An 18,135-nucleotide genomic window follows, 5' to 3' on the forward strand; every position below is an offset into this window, starting at 1 on the left:
TCAAAGGACTGGAATCCAATTTGGGAGGGGTGGGGATGGAACAGAGAGAAATTCAATGTTGATAAATAATCTTCATGGTCCTGGCCTCTTAGATGTAATAGTGAGTGAAACAATGTTCTGGTCCTCAGAAAGTACACATTCTAATGAGTGGTTATAATATAAAGAGATTTACGGCAGAAAATGAAAGGTGAAAATTTCTCTGGAGTTTGTGAAAAGAGATATTATTATTGTAAGTCATTCCTAGGCCTTCACCTTCTATAAACAAGCCCTTATAATAATTTGCAACAATGATTTCATGGTAACTACTTCTCATTTCTTTTTATGACAATATGGACAGGGTTAGTTATAATTGCATAAATTAAATTTGTTGCTTTGTTTTAAACTACAACCTTACCAAGCTGAAGTGATAGTAACAAATTATAAAATTGTGGAGCTTAAATTTTATTTTATTGCCCCTTCATAATCTCATTACCATATGGAAAATTCTAATAAGTCTTGCAGTCAAGAAATTTGTTTTGCCTTAATCACCCCAGTGTGTCTCTAACATGTTTGCTCCTGGATCTCCTTTTCTCCTTCTCAACTACCTTATATTTAGACTTCCGAGTCATGTTTAAAGCACATCTTAGAATAACAGATGACGTATTTGCTTTCTATGTTCTTAGCGTTCATGGTCAGTGACTTGAACTTGTTTTTCAAAAACTATCCTAGTGGATGAGAAGCTCAGGAGAATGGTTAAGGAGTGGGGTGAGTGACAGTCAAAGGCATCAGGACCAAGGGTGATGTCACTTTCCTTTCTGCAGCTACAGAACAAAGAGATTACCTGATTTAGCAGAATAGTCCATTTACCTTGGTGTAAGACAGGTTGTAAAACAGATTCACAAGCAGAATCTAGTAATAGTGGTCAAATGTAAATGCCAATAGCACAAGGCAAATGGAGATGTAAAAAGACATTTGAAAATCAAATGGACAACAGTTCAGGGAGAAATAATTTTTTAGTTCAAAAGTCTGATGCTTGAGTATCCAAAGTCTAGTATCTGAAAGACGTAATCACACTAAACTTACATTATGTCTCAATTCCAGACTGTACTTTTCTAATTCCTGAAGCCAAAAATAACAATAAAAGCAAGAATACATTTTAAATATTAGATCATTAATGATATATTAATTGTGCATTAATTTGAGTTTTGCTTCCAAAGTACATGAATGATACAAACAGCCCCTCATGTTATGGAAGAGGAAAAAGATGTTACAGAGGTTACATGATACAGACAAAGTTATACAGTTCTTGGGAACAGTGTTGGAACCAGAACACACGTCTATAACCTTCGATGGTCAGCACTTAAATGTTTAAGATTTTTCTTCAATTCTTATAGGAAAATGATATTAGACTTTTGAAACCTTTTTTCTCTCTTTTAAGTAATTTTGTTTTGTGTGTAGTTAATTTTATGTGCAATGATTTTTAAAATTTAATTATATTTCATGAAATTAATCTCTGAGAAAATTAAAACTTCATTCCCAAATTATTGTATCCTATGTATTACCATTAGTTTATTATAATAAAATATATTTTGGAGGAAATGTTGCAAAAGAAAATAATGTTTGGTACCAATAATTATGTTGGCTCATCAGGACACAGGCTTGCCACAATTGTCTCTATATGACCATTTACATTTAATATTACAATGTTGCTCTTAGTTTGCCTTCTTAACCCATTGTTTTCTACCTGTCACATTTGCTCTTTGTTCTGTTTCCCCTATTCTTCTGCTTTCTTTTGGATTGAGTTTCCTTTTAAAATTTTGATTAAGCTTCTCCAACAACCTATTAGCTTTTTCAGCTCTACTTAACTTGCTTTATTTTTTAGTGGTTGCTCTGGGATCACAGATGCATCTTTAACTTCTCAACAGCTACCCTCAACAGCCATAGACAGGCAATGGCTATTTCCATAAAAGTGAAAATCCTCGTTGGATTTTTCAGTTAGCAAAAACAAATACTACTAATGAAGGTTTTTGCAAAGTGAAGTGGCATAATGCATTATGCCATTTCTACTTACAAAGGTTTCATATATATGCTCTACTTCTTAACAGAGGGGAAGTCAGTAATATTATATCATATCACATACAATGTAAAATCTCTGCTGTTGTCATTAATTTTACTTCTACATGTGTTATAAACTTCTAATGCATTATTGTTATTTTTACTTCAAGCAATTGCTTTTAAGACATTTAATTTTTTTGTTTATCAATATATTGCCTTTATAAAATATTCTTCAATAAATAATACATGTAAAATATATGTGACAACACCGTAACCAACAGCTCAAGAACTATAAAGCATTCAATTCAATTACATAGTATTTCTGAAATGTAAATAAAATTCACATTAAGACAAAATGTTTAGTGGTAAAAATAAAATTTGCTGTTCTCTCTAGGTATAAAGATATGACTAGATACATTATTTCAAGACTTAATTGCTAATATTCAAATGTCAGAAAAATCTAGATGACACACTAGTTTTTATTATGACTGTTATTCCATCTTATGATGTATTTTTCACATCATAAAATCGTCTTGTTTGATGTGAGACGTTCTGGTTTAGGGGGAGCAGAGTCTCCCTTAGAAAAGAATGCTATTGTTTTTCTTGTGCCTGATGGAGAAGAGGAATGGGTGGTCTGCATTGAGTTCAATGGACAGGAGTCTAACTTGAAAACCTGCCTCACTCCCAGTACCCACTTGCAGTCTTCATCCCTTGTTCATTTATTTCCACAATAGACTTGTGGGAAACATTGGATAGAAACAGGTGTCTCTCTGCCCGACATCCCTGGGAAATAAGCCTTGCTCTGGTGAAAGGCGCCCCTCATTCCCATGCTGTTCAGGGCTTACTTGAGATCATAAGTCTCTTCCAGCTTGAACTTGGACAGGTGCAGCTTCACGTTGTACAGCTCCATCATGTCTGCGTTGGTTCATTTACTCATCTGCTCGTAGGTGACGGCCTCTTCCAGCTGATCCAGCCCACTGATGTCTTTCCCACAGCTGTATGAATAGGCTGAGGTTACGGCTCTTGTAGTAGAGTGAAGGCTGATGTCTTGGGGCTTCTCTATGTGAAAAATGGGAAGTTTTCTTTTATGGACATCATTTGCACCTGTTTCCCTGTAGTTTTCTTTATTCTGGAAGGCTTCTCCATAGTGTATTGAACTGAGAACTGATGTCCCCAGATTCCTTTAAAGTATAGGGTGTTCAACTAAACTATTCTGGTTGTAGAATCCACTGCAATCGTCAGGTAAGAGATTCAGGGTTTTTCCTTCAGTACGACTTCTCACCCAAGACTTGATCTCCTTTCTGATTTGATCTGAAGCTTCCAAAAAGTTAAACAAATGTGGCTTTGTACCAAAGTATGTTTTTATGTCTTCTAAATATTTATTATGAAATGGATAAGTTTTCTCTCTGTATATGCTGTTGGCTGTTTTAAGTACATAGACATCGCTGGGACTGGTGATTTCAGAGATGAGTGTCCGGAAATCCAAGTGTATTTCTTTAACCTTCCCCAAGCTGACATCGGTTTTCCTTTTTTTTTCACTGTCAGGATAAGATATCATGTCCTGATCTCTGTTAAATTGATGTACCTGGGCTATTTGGGCTGCAGTGGTACCTTCGGTGCCCAAATGCACCGTGGCCAAGGATACCCCAGGAGAAAACAAAATATTGTTACCCTCAGCGGATTCCGCTAGCTTTTTGCTGAAGTCCAGGGCAAATTGGTTGATTGATTTTGTTAGAGAATCCATTGGGAAGATCTGGGCTCCAACAAAGGGAGGACAGAGTGGACTAGAGGGGCTTGAGGAAAGCCTGGGGCTGGTGGCTCTGGTGAGACAGTTGAAAGTTCAGCTGCCAGGATCCCTGTGCTGAATCCTTCTCCACACTGTAGAAGCCATCTCTATAGGGAAGAGCATACATCTCTGAATTTTTTAAGAACAACAATAAAAATAAAATTAAATAAAAATTAAAATTAAAAAATGACATTTTAAAGATCAAGAAAGCAGTCTTTTAAATTGACTCCTTTAACATTTCCTTAAGGACAAATCTGTTGGTAACAAATTCTCTCAGATCTCACTCATCTAAAATTACAGTACTTTTATTTTTTTTTAAGACTATCTTCACTGCATATAGAATTCTGGGATAACTATATTTTTTTCTCTGTGTACATTGATGATGTCATACCATTGTCTTCTGATTAGACTTGCTTCTGATGAGAAGTTAAAATTCTATCTATGCTGTTTTGTATTTAATATGCCTTTTCCTCTGGCTGCTTTTAAGATTTTTATCTTTATCATTTTTTAAAATATTTGATTATGATGTACCTTGGCGAGTTTTCTTTGTGTAATTCTGCCTGTAGTTTGTTGAGCTTCTAGGCAACTTGGTTTTATACTTCTCATCAGATGTGGACAAGTTTTGGCCATTATCCCTTCAAATATTTTTCTGCCTCCTATTCCCCCTTTTCCTTCAAAACTCCACTACATGTACATTAGACTGCTTGATAACGTTTTACAAATCATCGAGTCTCCCTTTATTATATATTTTTTCTTTGTGCTGGAGTTTGATTAGTTTCTATTCTATTGCTATGTATTCAAGCTTATTGATTTTTCTGCAGTGTCTAATCTGCTATTAAATACATCCAATAAATTTTTTATATTAGTTATTGTATTTTCATCTCTAGAAGTTACATTTCTTTGTTCTTTCATAAATTCCATTTATCTACTTTTATGTTCATGTTTTCCTGGAAATCATTTAACATATTCATAACGGCTACCTTTAAATGCTATCATTTCTTTCATTTCTGGGTCTGCTTTTATTAAATAATTTTTCTTCTGGTCATTGGTCACATTTTCCTACCCCATCTACTAGACTATGTATGCATAGTAATTTTGACTGGATTTTTACAGTTTTAAATATAAAGCAAATGGACTTTTATTTTCTTAAAAAAGTGTCAAGAATTTAAAACTTTCTCACTAGCAATTAAGCTTTACCCTTTGAGTGTTGTTTTAAAATTTTGCTAGGACAGGTCTAAAATAGCCTTTAATTTAGGGTTTGTTTAGCTTATCTACCAATATTATGTGACCTTTCTTTGATTACCTACTAAATGTTCCCTTGTTTAATGAGGTTGTGTCACTTTAGCTGGTTCAAACTTAAATGACTCACAGCCTTTGGGGAGCTCTGAGAATTGTTCCACTTACAACTCTCTGACAGTCATTCTTTCACTGATATTTTATCTTTGCTGGCTTCATGAATCCTCATCCTCTAAATAAACAGTTAACTATTGTGCCAAAGACTCAAGGCGACCCTTACAGTTTCTGGAGTTCTTTTAGAGCATGGTTCCCTTTTCTCCAATACTTGGCCCATCAAACTCTAGCTGCTTCAGTTCACCAAACTCTGAACTGTGTAATTTAGGGAGACTGGTGTACTTTGCTTAGGTTCTCTGCCCTCATACAGAAATCCCAGGCAATCATAGGGTTGGTTTCTTTGTTTCCCTTCTCTTAAAAATCAGTCTTGTTCTAAACTTTATGCAATTTCATTTCTTATATTTTCTTCAGAATATAAGTATAAATTGTTGTTTATTATAAGAGTGCAAATCTGATACCACTACTGTATCATACATGGAAACAGAAGAGAATCATATGTAATTAAAAAGAGGACATCTAAACTAATTCAAACTATATGATCCTTACTATTATTTGCATTCTTATACTGAAATCCCAAGAAGATTAATTATATCTAGTCAGTTTAGCTCCTTCCCATCTGGTCTTCTGTGTCTACTGGGTATCTTTGAATCTTGACAAGATCAAAGCTGCCATATGGAAGGCTATCTACCTGGGTCCAGGTCAATATAAGGTTCATTCATGTCTTATATGGGTTAAATGTCATGTACAACATTTCTTGGTCTCAAAGTCATAGATAATGAGTTATTTCTCAATTGCATGACCTTAAGTATCAACAAATGTCCCCAATATAAATGCAAACATTGTGATGACAGAATGGTATCGAGAGAATGAGAAATTATATAATATCCATGATGATTACATACTCAGTTAGCTTAAATGTAATAGCAGTAGAAAGATTTAATTACTCATATATTTAAGATAGGACCAAAAATACATTTACAACTCATGAATGTTTCAATATAATCATTATTTTAAATATTGGGAAAAATTGAGACTGCTTTAAAATAAGCACCTTGTTTTTTGAAAACTATAAGTTATGTGTTAAAATATAGATATCATATGTGGATCCTAGAAGTGAAATTTGATAAAAAGCACATCTGTTCTTTGTCAATAAGAATCATTAATAAATATAAGGAAGTTTCTACCAAAATGCACATACAAATATACATACATACAATTGTACATGCATTACATATGTATGTGTATATCTGTATATGTACATATATTTCTACTATCAGAAGAGAAATATGAGGACATTGATATCCTTTTATGTGATTTGAAAACTTAATTTTTATTGTATTTTTTCCATTACCATTTAGTCTCCTTAAACAGTGACCTCCTTGCAGTATTACCACACTGTTGTCTATGTTCACGAGAACTTTTTCATTTTTGCTCAATTTCTCTACCCTCTAACTTCCTCCAATTCCCACTAACTGTCACTTGCTCTTCATCTATAAGTCTGTCACCATTTACCTTTCAGGTTCAGGTTGTTCATTAGATTCCACATGAATAAAATCACAGGGTATTTGTCTTTCTCTGACTGACTTATTTCACTTAGCATAAAATTCTCCAAGTCCATTCATACTGTTATAAAGGATAAAAAATTTTAATTTGTTTATAGCCAAGTACTATTCCATTGTGTAAATGTACCATAGTTGTTTTATTCACTCACCTACTAATGAACACTTGGGATGCTTCCTTCTCTTGGCAATTGTAAACAATGCTGCATGAATGTAGGAATTCTTATATTCTTTCAAATTAGTGTCTTTGGTTCCTTTGGATATATTCCAAGAAGTAAGATCACTGGATCAAAAAGCAGGTTAATTTTTAATTTTTTGATGTATCTTCATAATGCTTTCCACAGTGGCTGCACCAATCTGCATTACCACCAACAGTGTAAAAGTGTTCTCCTTTTTTGTGGAGTGTTCTCCACATCATGGTCTGCACTTGTTTTTTGTTGATTTATTGATGATAGCCATTCTGACAGGTGTGAGATGACATCTCATTGTGGTTTTCTTTGCATTTCTCTGATGATTAGTTACATTGAACATTTTTTTCATATGTCCATTGGCCATCTGTGTGTCCTCTTTGGAGAAGTGTCTCTTCAAGTTCTTTGACCACTTTTTTAACTGGGTCTTTTTTTTGGTGTTGAGTTTTATAAAATATTTATACATTTTGGATATTAGTCCTTTATCAGATGTATCGGTGAATATTTTCTCCCAATTCTGTTGGTTGTTTTCTTACTTAGTTAATGATTTCCTTTGCTGTGCAAAACTTTTTATTTGATGAAGTCCCATTTGTTTATTTTTTCATTTGTTCCTTGCTTGAAGAGATAATCTGATAAAATATTCCTAATAACAATGTCTGAGATTTTGATGCCTATATTTTCTCCTATGATATTTTTGATTTTCGATATAACATTTAAGCCTTTAACTCATTTTGAATTTATTCTTGTGTGTGGTATAAGAAGATAGTCTAGTTTTATTTTTCTGCATGTATCTGTCCAATTTTTGCAACACAATTTATTGAATAAATGCTCCTTAGCCCTTTGTATCTACTCACTTCCTCTGTTGAATATTAACAGTACAAAGGTGTAGGTTTATTTCTGGACTCTCTATTCTATTCCATTAATCTATGGGTCTGTTTTTATGGCAGCATCATGCTGTTTTGATTACTCTGGCCCTATAGTATAGGTTGATATTAGGTTGCGTGACTCCTCCAAATTTGTACTTCTTTTTTAACATCACTTTTGCTATGCAGGGCCTTTTGTGGTTTCATATAATCTTTTGAAATATTTGTTCTAACTTTGTGAAATACGTCATTGGAATCTTGGTAGGAATTACAGTGAATCTATAGATTCCTTTGGGTAGTATGGACATTTTAATGATAATTTTTCCTACCCAAGAACAAGTGTGTACTTCCATTTATTTGTATCTTCTTCACTTTCTTTCTTCAGTTCTTATAACTTTTTGTGTAGAGGTCTTTTACATCCTTAGTTAGGTTTATTCCTAGGTATTTTATTCTCTTGAAGCAGTTGTGAATGAGATTATTGTCTTAATTTCCCTTTTTGTTAATTTGTTAGCAGCGTATAAAACTGCAGCTAATTCTGGATATTAATTTTCTGTCCTGCTACTTTGCTGGATTCATTGATCAGTTCTAGTAGTTTATTGGTGAAATCTTTGTAGTTCTCTATGTACCCTATCATGTCTTCTACAAATGATGACAGTTGTACTTCTTCCTTTCTTTTTTTGTTGTAGTATTACATAATTTGTATATGGTTTTATTTATTTTTTTTGGCTTAAAGCAGAAATTTATTTTTTCACAGTACTGGCAAGAAGTCCAAGATCAAGGTGGCAACAGGGTTTTTCATCTGAGGACCTCTTTCTCTCTTATTCCCCCCCCCCCGCCCAGTCTTCCCCCTCCCTCCCATCCCCCCCCCAGTCCTCATCCCTGTGTCTTTCATACTTGTTCCTCAAAATCCCTCCCCCTTTTTCCCCTTAAATTCCCTTCCCTCTCCCCTCTGGTCGCTGCCCACTTGTTCTCTATTTCAGTGTCTTTGTTTTTATTTTGCTTGCTTCTTTGTTTTGTTGTTTAGCTTCCTGTTAAAGGTGAGATCATATGGTATTTGTCTTTCAACACCTGGCCTATTTCACTCAGCATAATGCTTTCCAGTTCCATCCATGTTGTTGCAAAGGGTAGTAGCTCCTTCTTTCTCTCTGCTGCATAGAATTCCATTATGTATATGTACCACAATTTTTTGATCCATTCATTTACTGATGGGCACCTAGGTTGCTTCCAACTCTTGGCTACTTTAAATTGTGCTGCTATGAACATTGTGGTGCATAGGTTCTTTGAAATTGATGTTTTAGGATTCTTGGGGTATAATCCTAGCAGTGGAATTGCTGGGTCAAAAGGCAGGTCAATTTTTATTTTTCTGAGAAAATTCCATACTGTTTTCCATAATGGTTGTACCAGTCTGCAATCCCACCAACAGTGAACTAAGGTCCCCTTTTCCCCACACCCTCTCCAACATTTGTTGTTTGTTGCTTTGTCTATTATAGCCATCCTGACTGGTGTAAAGTGGTATCTCATTGTGGTTTTAATTTGCATCTCTCTGATAGCTAACGATATTGAGCATCTCTTCATGTGTCTCTGGATATTCTGTATGTCCTCTTTAGAGAAGTGTCTGTTCAAGCCCTTTTCCCATTTTTTAATTGGGTTCGATGTCTTCCTAGAGTGGAGTCATGTAAGTTCTTTGTATATTTTGGAGATTAAACCTTTGTCTGAGGTATCATTGGCAAATATGTTTTCCCATACAGTTGGTTGTCTTTCTAATTTAATACTGTTTTCTTTAGCCATGCAGAAGCTTTTTATTTTGATGAGATCCCATTTGTTTATTCTTTCCTTTATATTCCTTGCTCTAGGGGACATATCCGTAAAAATGTTGCTGCGTGGAATATCTGAGATTTTCTTGCCAATGTTCTCCTCTAGGACTTTAATGGTGTCACGGCTTATATTTAAGTCTTTTATCCACCTTAAATTTATTTTGGTGTATGGTGTAAGTTGGTGCTCAAGTTTCATTTTTTTGCACGTAGCTGTCCAGTTCTCCCAACACCATTTGCTGAAGAGGCTATCTTTACTCCATTTATGTTACTGCCCCCTTTGTCAAATATTAATTGACTGTAGAGAGTTGGGTTGATTTCTGGGCTCTCTGTTCTGTTCCATTGGTCTATGTGCCTGTTTTTATGCCAGTACCAGGCTGTTTTGATTACAGTGGCTTTGTAATACAGTTTGATATCAGGTATTGTGATCCCTCCTACTTTGTTCTTCTTTCTCAAAAGAGCAGCTGCTATTCCGGCTCATTTATGATTCCATATAAATTTTTGAAGTGTTTGTTCTATGTCTGTGAAATACGTCATTGGTACTTTAATAGGTATTGCATTAAATCTGTATATTGCTTTGGGTAGTATGGACATTTTGATGATGTTAATTCTTCCAATCCATGAACAAGGTATATGTTTCCATTTGTTTGTGTCTTCCCTGATTTCTTTCTTCAGTGCTGTGTAGTTTTCTGCATACGGGTCTTTGGTTAGGTTTATTCCCAGATATTTTATTTTTCTTTTTGCTATATTGAATGGGATTTTTTCCTTGATTTCTGCTTCTGCTGATTCGTTGTTTGTATACAAAAATGCCTTTAATTTCTGGATATTGACTTTGTATCCTGCTGTTTTGCCAAATTCATTAATTAGTTTGAGCAGTTTTTGGGTAGAGTCTATAGGATTTTCCATGTACACTATCATGTCATCTGCAAACAGTGACAGTTTTGTTTCCTCCTTTCCTATTTGGATGCCTTTTATTTCCTTTTCTTGCCTGATTGCTGTGGCCAAAACTTCTAATACTATATTGACTAGAAGTGGTGAAAGTGGACATCCTTGTCTTGTTCCTGATCTTAGTGGAAAAGCTTTTAGTTTTTGCCCATCGAGTATGATATTGGCTGTAGGTCTCTCATAAATGGCCTTTATTATATTGAGGAATGTTCCCTCTATTCCCACTTTGCTGAGTGTTTTTATCATAAATGGGTGTTGTACCTTATCAAAACCTTTTTCCATGTCTACTGATATGATCATGTGGTTTTTGTCTTTGCTTTTGTTTATGTGATGAATTACATTTACTGTTTTGCAAATGTTGAACCATCCTTGCATCCCTGGGATGAATCCCACTTGGTCATGGTGTATAATCTTTTGGATATATTGTTGGATGCGATTTGCCAATATTTTGTTGAGGATTTTAGCGTCTATGTTCATCAGCGATATTGGCCTGAAGTTTTCTTTCTTTGTTGTATCTCTATCTGGTTTTGGAATTAGCATGATGCTGGCTTCATAAAAGGAGTTTGGGAGTTTTCCATCCTTCTGGATTTTTTGGAATAGTCTGTGAAGAATGGGGGTTAGCTCTTCCTTAAATGCTTTGTAGAATTCTCCTGTGAATCCATGTGGTCCATGGCTTTTGTGTGATGGGAGTTTTTTGATTACTGCTTCAATTTCTTTTGCTGTTATTGGTCTAGTCAGGTGTTCTACTTCTTTTTCATTGAGTTTTGGGAGATTATATTTTTCTAGAAATGTGTCCATTTCCCCTAGGTTCTCAAATTTCTTATAGCAATACAGGCCTACCTAAAGAAAACAGAAACATTTCAAACAAATGACCTTACTCTACACCTGCAAGAACTAGAGGAACAACAACAAAAACAGCCCAAAGCAAGTAGAAGGAAGGAAATAACTAAGATCAGAGCAGAACTAAATGACAAAGAGACTAAAAGTACAATTCTAAGGATCAATGAATCCAGGAGTTGGTTCTTTGAAAAAATAAACAAAATAGACAAGCCTTTAAGTAGGCTCATCAAGAAAAGAAGAGAGAAGACACAAATAAACACAATCAGAAATGAAAGAGGAGAGATTACAACTGATACTTCTTCCTTTCTAATTTGGATGCCATTTTTTCCTTCTTCTTGTCTGATTACTGTGGCTAAGACTTCCAGTACACTGTTGAATAAAAGAGATGAAAGTGGACATACCTGTCTTGTTCCCAATCATAAAAAGAATGTGTGTAGTTTTTGTCTGTTGATTATGATGTTGGCAGTTGGTTTGTCATATATGGCCTTTAATATGTTCAGGTATATAACCTCTAACACTACTTTGCTGACAGTTTTTATAATAAATGGATGCTGGATTTCTCAAATGCTTTTTCTGCATCTATTGATATGATCATGTCATTTTAATCCTTCATTTTGTATATGTGCTGAATCACATTTATTGATTTATAAATGTTATACCAAGCTTGCATTCCCAGAATAAATCCCACTTGATCATGGTGTATGATCTTTTTGATGCAATGTTGTATTTGGGTTGCTAATATTTTGTTGAGGATTTTATGTCTATATTCATTAGGGATATTGGCCTATATTTTTCTTTCTTTGTGGTGTCTTTATCTGGTTTTGAAATTAGGATAATGCTGGCCTCATAAAATGAGTGTAAGAGCCTTCCCTCCTCTTGAAGTTTATAAAATAGTTTGAGGAGACATGTTAGATTACATCTCAAAATGTTTGGTAAAATTCATTTGTGAAGCAATCCAGCCTAATGCTTTTGTTTGTTGGGAACATTTACTATATATATATATTTACAGCAGGAGTTAGCAGACATTTTATGTAAAGAACACTATCATGAATATTTTAGACTTTGTGGGTCACAGAGTCTGCCACAAGTGTTCAACTCTGTTACTATGGTGCAAAGTCAACATAAAAAATGAGTCAGTAAATGGGTGTGGCTACATTCCAATCAAATTTTATTTGCACTAAAGCTGTTGGTTGTGAGTCATAGTTTGCCAATCTGTGTCCTATAGCACAAGGTCACCAAAAGCCCTAGTGCCACTTGAACAAAGACACATATAAAGTGCTTTTATTTAAAAAATTAGGGGAAGGAAGGGGAAAGGGACGGAAAGTGGACCTACTAACTCTGGCACCGCTGGCGGACCCCCCCCAACCCCCCCCCCTAGAGTCAGTCTTGAACTGGTAAGATAGTCAAACTTGTGTGCTCATCTCTTACATATGTTAAAACAACATGTATGGGTGATTCTCAAGGGCTAGAAATAACCTGGACACTTTTCTAACTGTTCCCATTCAGATCCACATTTGTGCTTGTTTCCATTTTTATTTTTGGACCCCACTCCTTGCTTTTGGCAATTCTCTATGGGAAAAATTATGACTGGACTTCTTATCTCTGGCTTCTTTTTCTTTGGATTGCTTTTAGAAGGATAATCAAACATGACTTTGTGTCTATGTTCCACACCAGAGCAAAGTGAAGAGTGAGCATATGAACCCTTAATACCATAATCTGAATTTCACAGATCTTTATGTATAATACCATTATCCAAGTTGTATCTTTTTCTATACCTCCCTAAACTAACTTCAGGAGGAGAACTGAAATGATTTATGAACTGAGAGTCTGACTATAAATCAGAAGCCTTATCTAATACTATGCTGATTAATAAAAATGTTTCTCATATACATGGTTTATAGTATTTAAATAAATTCTCCTAAGGTAATATATTCTAGACTCCAACAAATTTATTAAAGTATTTTTAAAGCTTTAAGAAAAATATGCCAATTTAAACTATGTGTGATGAACTTCATAAAACAACATTGAATTGTGGCAGTTTAACTAGGAGAACATATGTAAAATGCCATGACAGTATGTGGCCTATGGTATACATTCAAACATTAAATATTGTACTCTAATGTATCAAACATAGAAAAAAATACCAACTGAACAAATTCAACTTATGAAAAGATATGTATATATCAAATGATGTTTTAGTAAGAAATCTGTGTTCTATTACTACTCAAACTTAGTTCTATTACTCCAGAATGGATAACAGCTGAAATTAGAAAGGAACCAAGACTCTGTCAATAGCCACACATTCCTGAAGAAGGTACTGTATGTAAATATATATACTTTACCCCTGTAGAACAGATGTAAGATGACAAATAATATTGAAAGAAAAGGACATATAGCAGAGCAAGATTTTAGCAGAGTATATAGGGTCATACTTTTATGTAACCTGGAAACATGAGGACATTCATTATCTGTTGAGTTTTAAGCATTAAAGACATACTAAAAAAATATGATTAGGAAGAGAAGGAAAAATGCTTTAGTATGGGTTTATAAAAATAAACCTGTATAAAAGAGAACCTTGTAAAAGTTTGCTCATGATGTTTTGCAAAAAAAAAGCAAAATAAAATATTTAATAATCTCTTTAATATGGCGTAATTCACCAGTATTTGCCTTAGGCAAAAAGAAGATGCTTGCCAATAAATTTGCTTTGAGCTTTTTCAAAAAGGAAACTCAAGTTAAAAAGGTATATTTCTTTTAGCAAGAAATGAATCCTCAGACTAAATCTTAATCACATTTCCAATAATACTATTTGAGTTGCAAAAAGTGAAAATAAATGAGAAAATTTTTTCAGAAAAATTTAGAACATAATTATGGAATAATTAGAATTGGGAATTAGTAAGAAGAATTTTATTGACAAAAATGTAAAATGGTTTATACTTATACTTCATTTTTATATTATTTTGAGGAAATAATAAGCAACAAACTGATAATTGAATTGTTTTATGCAAATTATTAGTGATTATGTTTTATCAAAAGAACATCAATGAGAGTTGTTTAATCCCAAGTACTAGAGATTGCCTCATGTGAAAGTAAGGCAAGGACCTAGATTGAAATTCACATTCTGGAGTGTCTAGAATTGCTTTTTTATTGCAAAGTTGAGTATTTACTCACATTATTGCCTAATCTGGAGAGTGAGTTTTAGCTCTCATTCTGAAGTTCCTATTTTAGATTAGAAAATGACATGAAGACTACCTCCCAAAACTCTTTCTTCATTTGGTCTCTACTAATTTGTAATGGGAGATAAATCTTTCATGGGGAGAAAGAAAATATCTATTATATAATTTACCAGTATGAACAAAAAAATGGCTTAGGGATGAAAGAAGCAAAAAAGTTAAAGAAAGAAGAATAAAAAACAGTTTAAAATATTGGTGGACTATATTTTGACATTAATCCTTAACTATAATATAAAATAATTACATATTCTCTTTGAAACTTTCAGTGACAATCATCTCTAATCCCTTAAAAATTTTCCTAGCTTGATTTTTCCAAATCACAGTGGTTCATGCACCAAATTTATAATTATTGCCATGTTTGTATGCAATGTCACTGTTATCTACTAATTAATTATATTCAACCTTATTTTTTCCTGATTAAATTTATTTAAAAAGAAAATAATATCACTATAAAGTAAAGGATTTGGTGTTCCAGTATTTTGAATACATATTAAAATAAAAACAATATTTTAAAGAATGCTATAACTATTATTACATAATTTTTTCATATACTCTAACCCCATTTAAAGAAAAAACTATCCTATATTAGAAACAGTTACTTCACATTATTGAAAAAAACTGATATCCACGAAAGTGTTTTTATAAGTGTAAACCCTATGCTAAAATGATATCAATAGATATATTTGGGGGGTGGAGTTTAAATGCATGGACCATAGTTGGTCTACATCCTAGGGGAAATCTAAAAGAAAAGATTAGTCAGCTTCTTTTATTAACTATTGTGTTGGCCAAAAATCTTTGTATAATTTTTTATTAAATAGAAGACACATTTTTAGTTTTTACCAATAACTATTGATTTATATATTTTGAATATGTTGGCTATCTCTCACATGGTATAGTGTTGATTGTTCTCAATTAATGGGCAGTTTATTGCTATCAAATCAATTCATCTACCCAACCATGGAACTCATCTACCTGACTGTGAAGCATTGTCCATCAAGAAATCTCGAGCACAAAGCTTCACAAACCACTTTTGACATGTTGGATCAGTCACAACACCTTCTCCATACACTGCACAAATCTTTTTTTGCATTTCAGTTGTGTTTTTACATTTTGTGAAATAATAAAGCATAATATGCTGAAAATGTTGCATATTTTGTTCCAAGCTCATCTTAAAATGGCTACACAAAAATTCACCAATTTTGATTTTCTTTTTAATGTACACTGATATGACAACTTCCACAATAGAATGTAACAAAATTGTTTTGAATTAAGTTCAAGACACTAAGTGCTAGTAGAACCATCTTACAGAAAAAAAAAACAAATGAACTTTTTGACCAACTCAATACTATCATACTTACTGGCATTATATTAAGCTCTTGACTTAAAATATAGTTTATTCACATGATACTCGGTGACTTTGGTACTTTTGTCACCACCCCCTTATTTAACAGATGAGGAAACTTAGTTTCAGAGAATTGAAGGAGTTTGCTTAGGAATATATAAAGCTGGCATTTTCCCACCACAAAGTCTCCCTCTAAAAACTAGAACAAGGAGGAACAGGAGTGGGTAGGCTTGCCAGCAGAGGAGAAAAGACAAAGGGAGTGAAAGTGGGCTGGCTGTTTACTACACATAAAACATCTCTGTTTCTGTTTCCATTGTAAACTTCTCTGAAACAAAAACCTCAAGATTTACCATATATATTGTCCTTCAGATGCTTTCAGCTCTAAAACACAATGAATCTAAATGATGAATTAAGGTACACTTCTCATTTGCCCATTTTTTCAGTCTATTAACGTGAGTATAGGAAGGCCCTTGGTTCACAAAGCAATATAAGTCAGATTTTGTCACATGCTCATAAATTTGGAATTAGAGAAGTTTGGATCCAAAAGCCATGAAGCTGACAAGATAGTTGTAGTACTTCCAACAAATCTCTATTTATATATGTCCCAGCAGAGTATTGAGCATGTACATTTTCTATGCATTTCCTGTGTAGTTGGTGAAGTGGAAAGCCAAATTTGAATGGATGAGTAAAAAATTTACAAGCCATCTTCAGTATTCTAAAAATTATGAAGAATCACTTGAGGTCATTAAAAGCTACTTTATAATATATTCTTTGAATATTAAAATAAATGCTTCGGCAACATCTTCTGTTCACTTAAACTGGCCAGAAAAATAGTTTGTTGAGGATCACAAAGATGTGTGCTGCCTAGAAGGAAATTAATAATAAACCTTAGTTCACTGTTGGTGGGATTGCAGACTGGTACAACCATTATGGAAAACAGTATGGAATTTTCTCAGAAAAATAAAAATCGACCTGCCTTTTGACCCAACAATTCCACTGCTAGGATTATATCCTAAGAATCCTAAAACATCAATTTCAAAGAACCTATGCACCACAATGTTCATAGCAGCACAATTTATAATAGCCAAGAGTTGGAGGCAACCTAGGTGCCCATCAGTAAATGAATGGATAAAAAAATGTGGTACATATACACAATGGAATTCTATGCAGCAGAGAGAAAGAAGGAGCTACTACCCTTTGCAACAACATGGATGGAACTGGAAAGCATTATGCTGAGTGAAATAGGCCAGGTGTTAAAAGACAAATACCATATGATCTCACCTTTAACAGGAAGCTAAACAACAAAACAAACAAGCAAGCAGAATAAAAACAAAGACACTGAAATAGAGAACAAGGGGACAGTGACCAGAGGAGAGAGGGGAGGGAATTTAAGGGGAAAAAGGGAAGGGATTTTGAGGAACAAGTATGAAGGACACAAGGACAAGAAGTAAGGGGGGTGGAGATGGGAGGGAGGTGGGGAGCATGGGGCGGGGTGGGCTGGGATGGGAGAAACAGACAGAAAATTGTACTTGAAAAATAACTAAAAAAATTTAAAATAAAGAATGCACTACATTTATTTGATTATTAAAAAACAACACATTGCTTTAGAAATTATTCTGTTGATTTGTTAAAGAAACCAGCTTTTGTAATTTTATGGAAACAGCTAGAAATACATGTTAAGATATGATCTACAAAATTATTTTGAATTCAATTTGAGAAGACCTTAATTTAATTTAGTCCAAAATAAACAGGAAACCTTATTAATTTTCTACCGAGATCAGTAAAAATGATTCTAGGATAAACTAATATGAGTAAATATCTCCCTTTCTTTTCAAATGACAAGTTTACAAACCCCTCAAAGGTGTGTAATTTTATAATTTTCCTTTAACTTCTGCCCTGTAACTAATGTAATTATTCCCAAATTGCTCTGTTATAATTGTCCTGTACTATATATTCACTTGCTGAAATTTTGCTGCTGACCACTGACCACTATAGTCATTGTTAATTAACATTGTTATAGCTGTTAGAAATTAGGAGATAAAATTATAAAAATTTTCTAAAATATTAGAAAAGCTAAGAAATCAGAATTAACAAGCACATTCAATATTATTTCTAATAAAAATGCAAAGAAAAGATTGTAATAATGTAGTTTATCTTATATACTGGCAAGTAATTACCAAATATTAC

General features: G+C 33.7%; 1 pseudogene; it reads right to left on the reverse strand.

Annotated features, from left to right (window-relative positions):
• Positions 1–2,591: 2,591 nt before the first annotated feature.
• On the reverse strand, positions 2,592–3,778 carry LOC119045193 (serpin B10-like; annotated as a pseudogene).
• Between the last annotated feature and the right edge of the window lie 14,357 nt (positions 3,779–18,135).

The sequence above is a fragment of the Artibeus jamaicensis genome, unplaced genomic scaffold, assembly GCF_021234435.1.
Source record: "Artibeus jamaicensis isolate MK-2021 breed Jamaican fruit bat unplaced genomic scaffold, CSHL_Jam_final contig_3219, whole genome shotgun sequence".
NCBI lineage: Eukaryota > Metazoa > Chordata > Mammalia > Chiroptera > Phyllostomidae > Artibeus > Artibeus jamaicensis.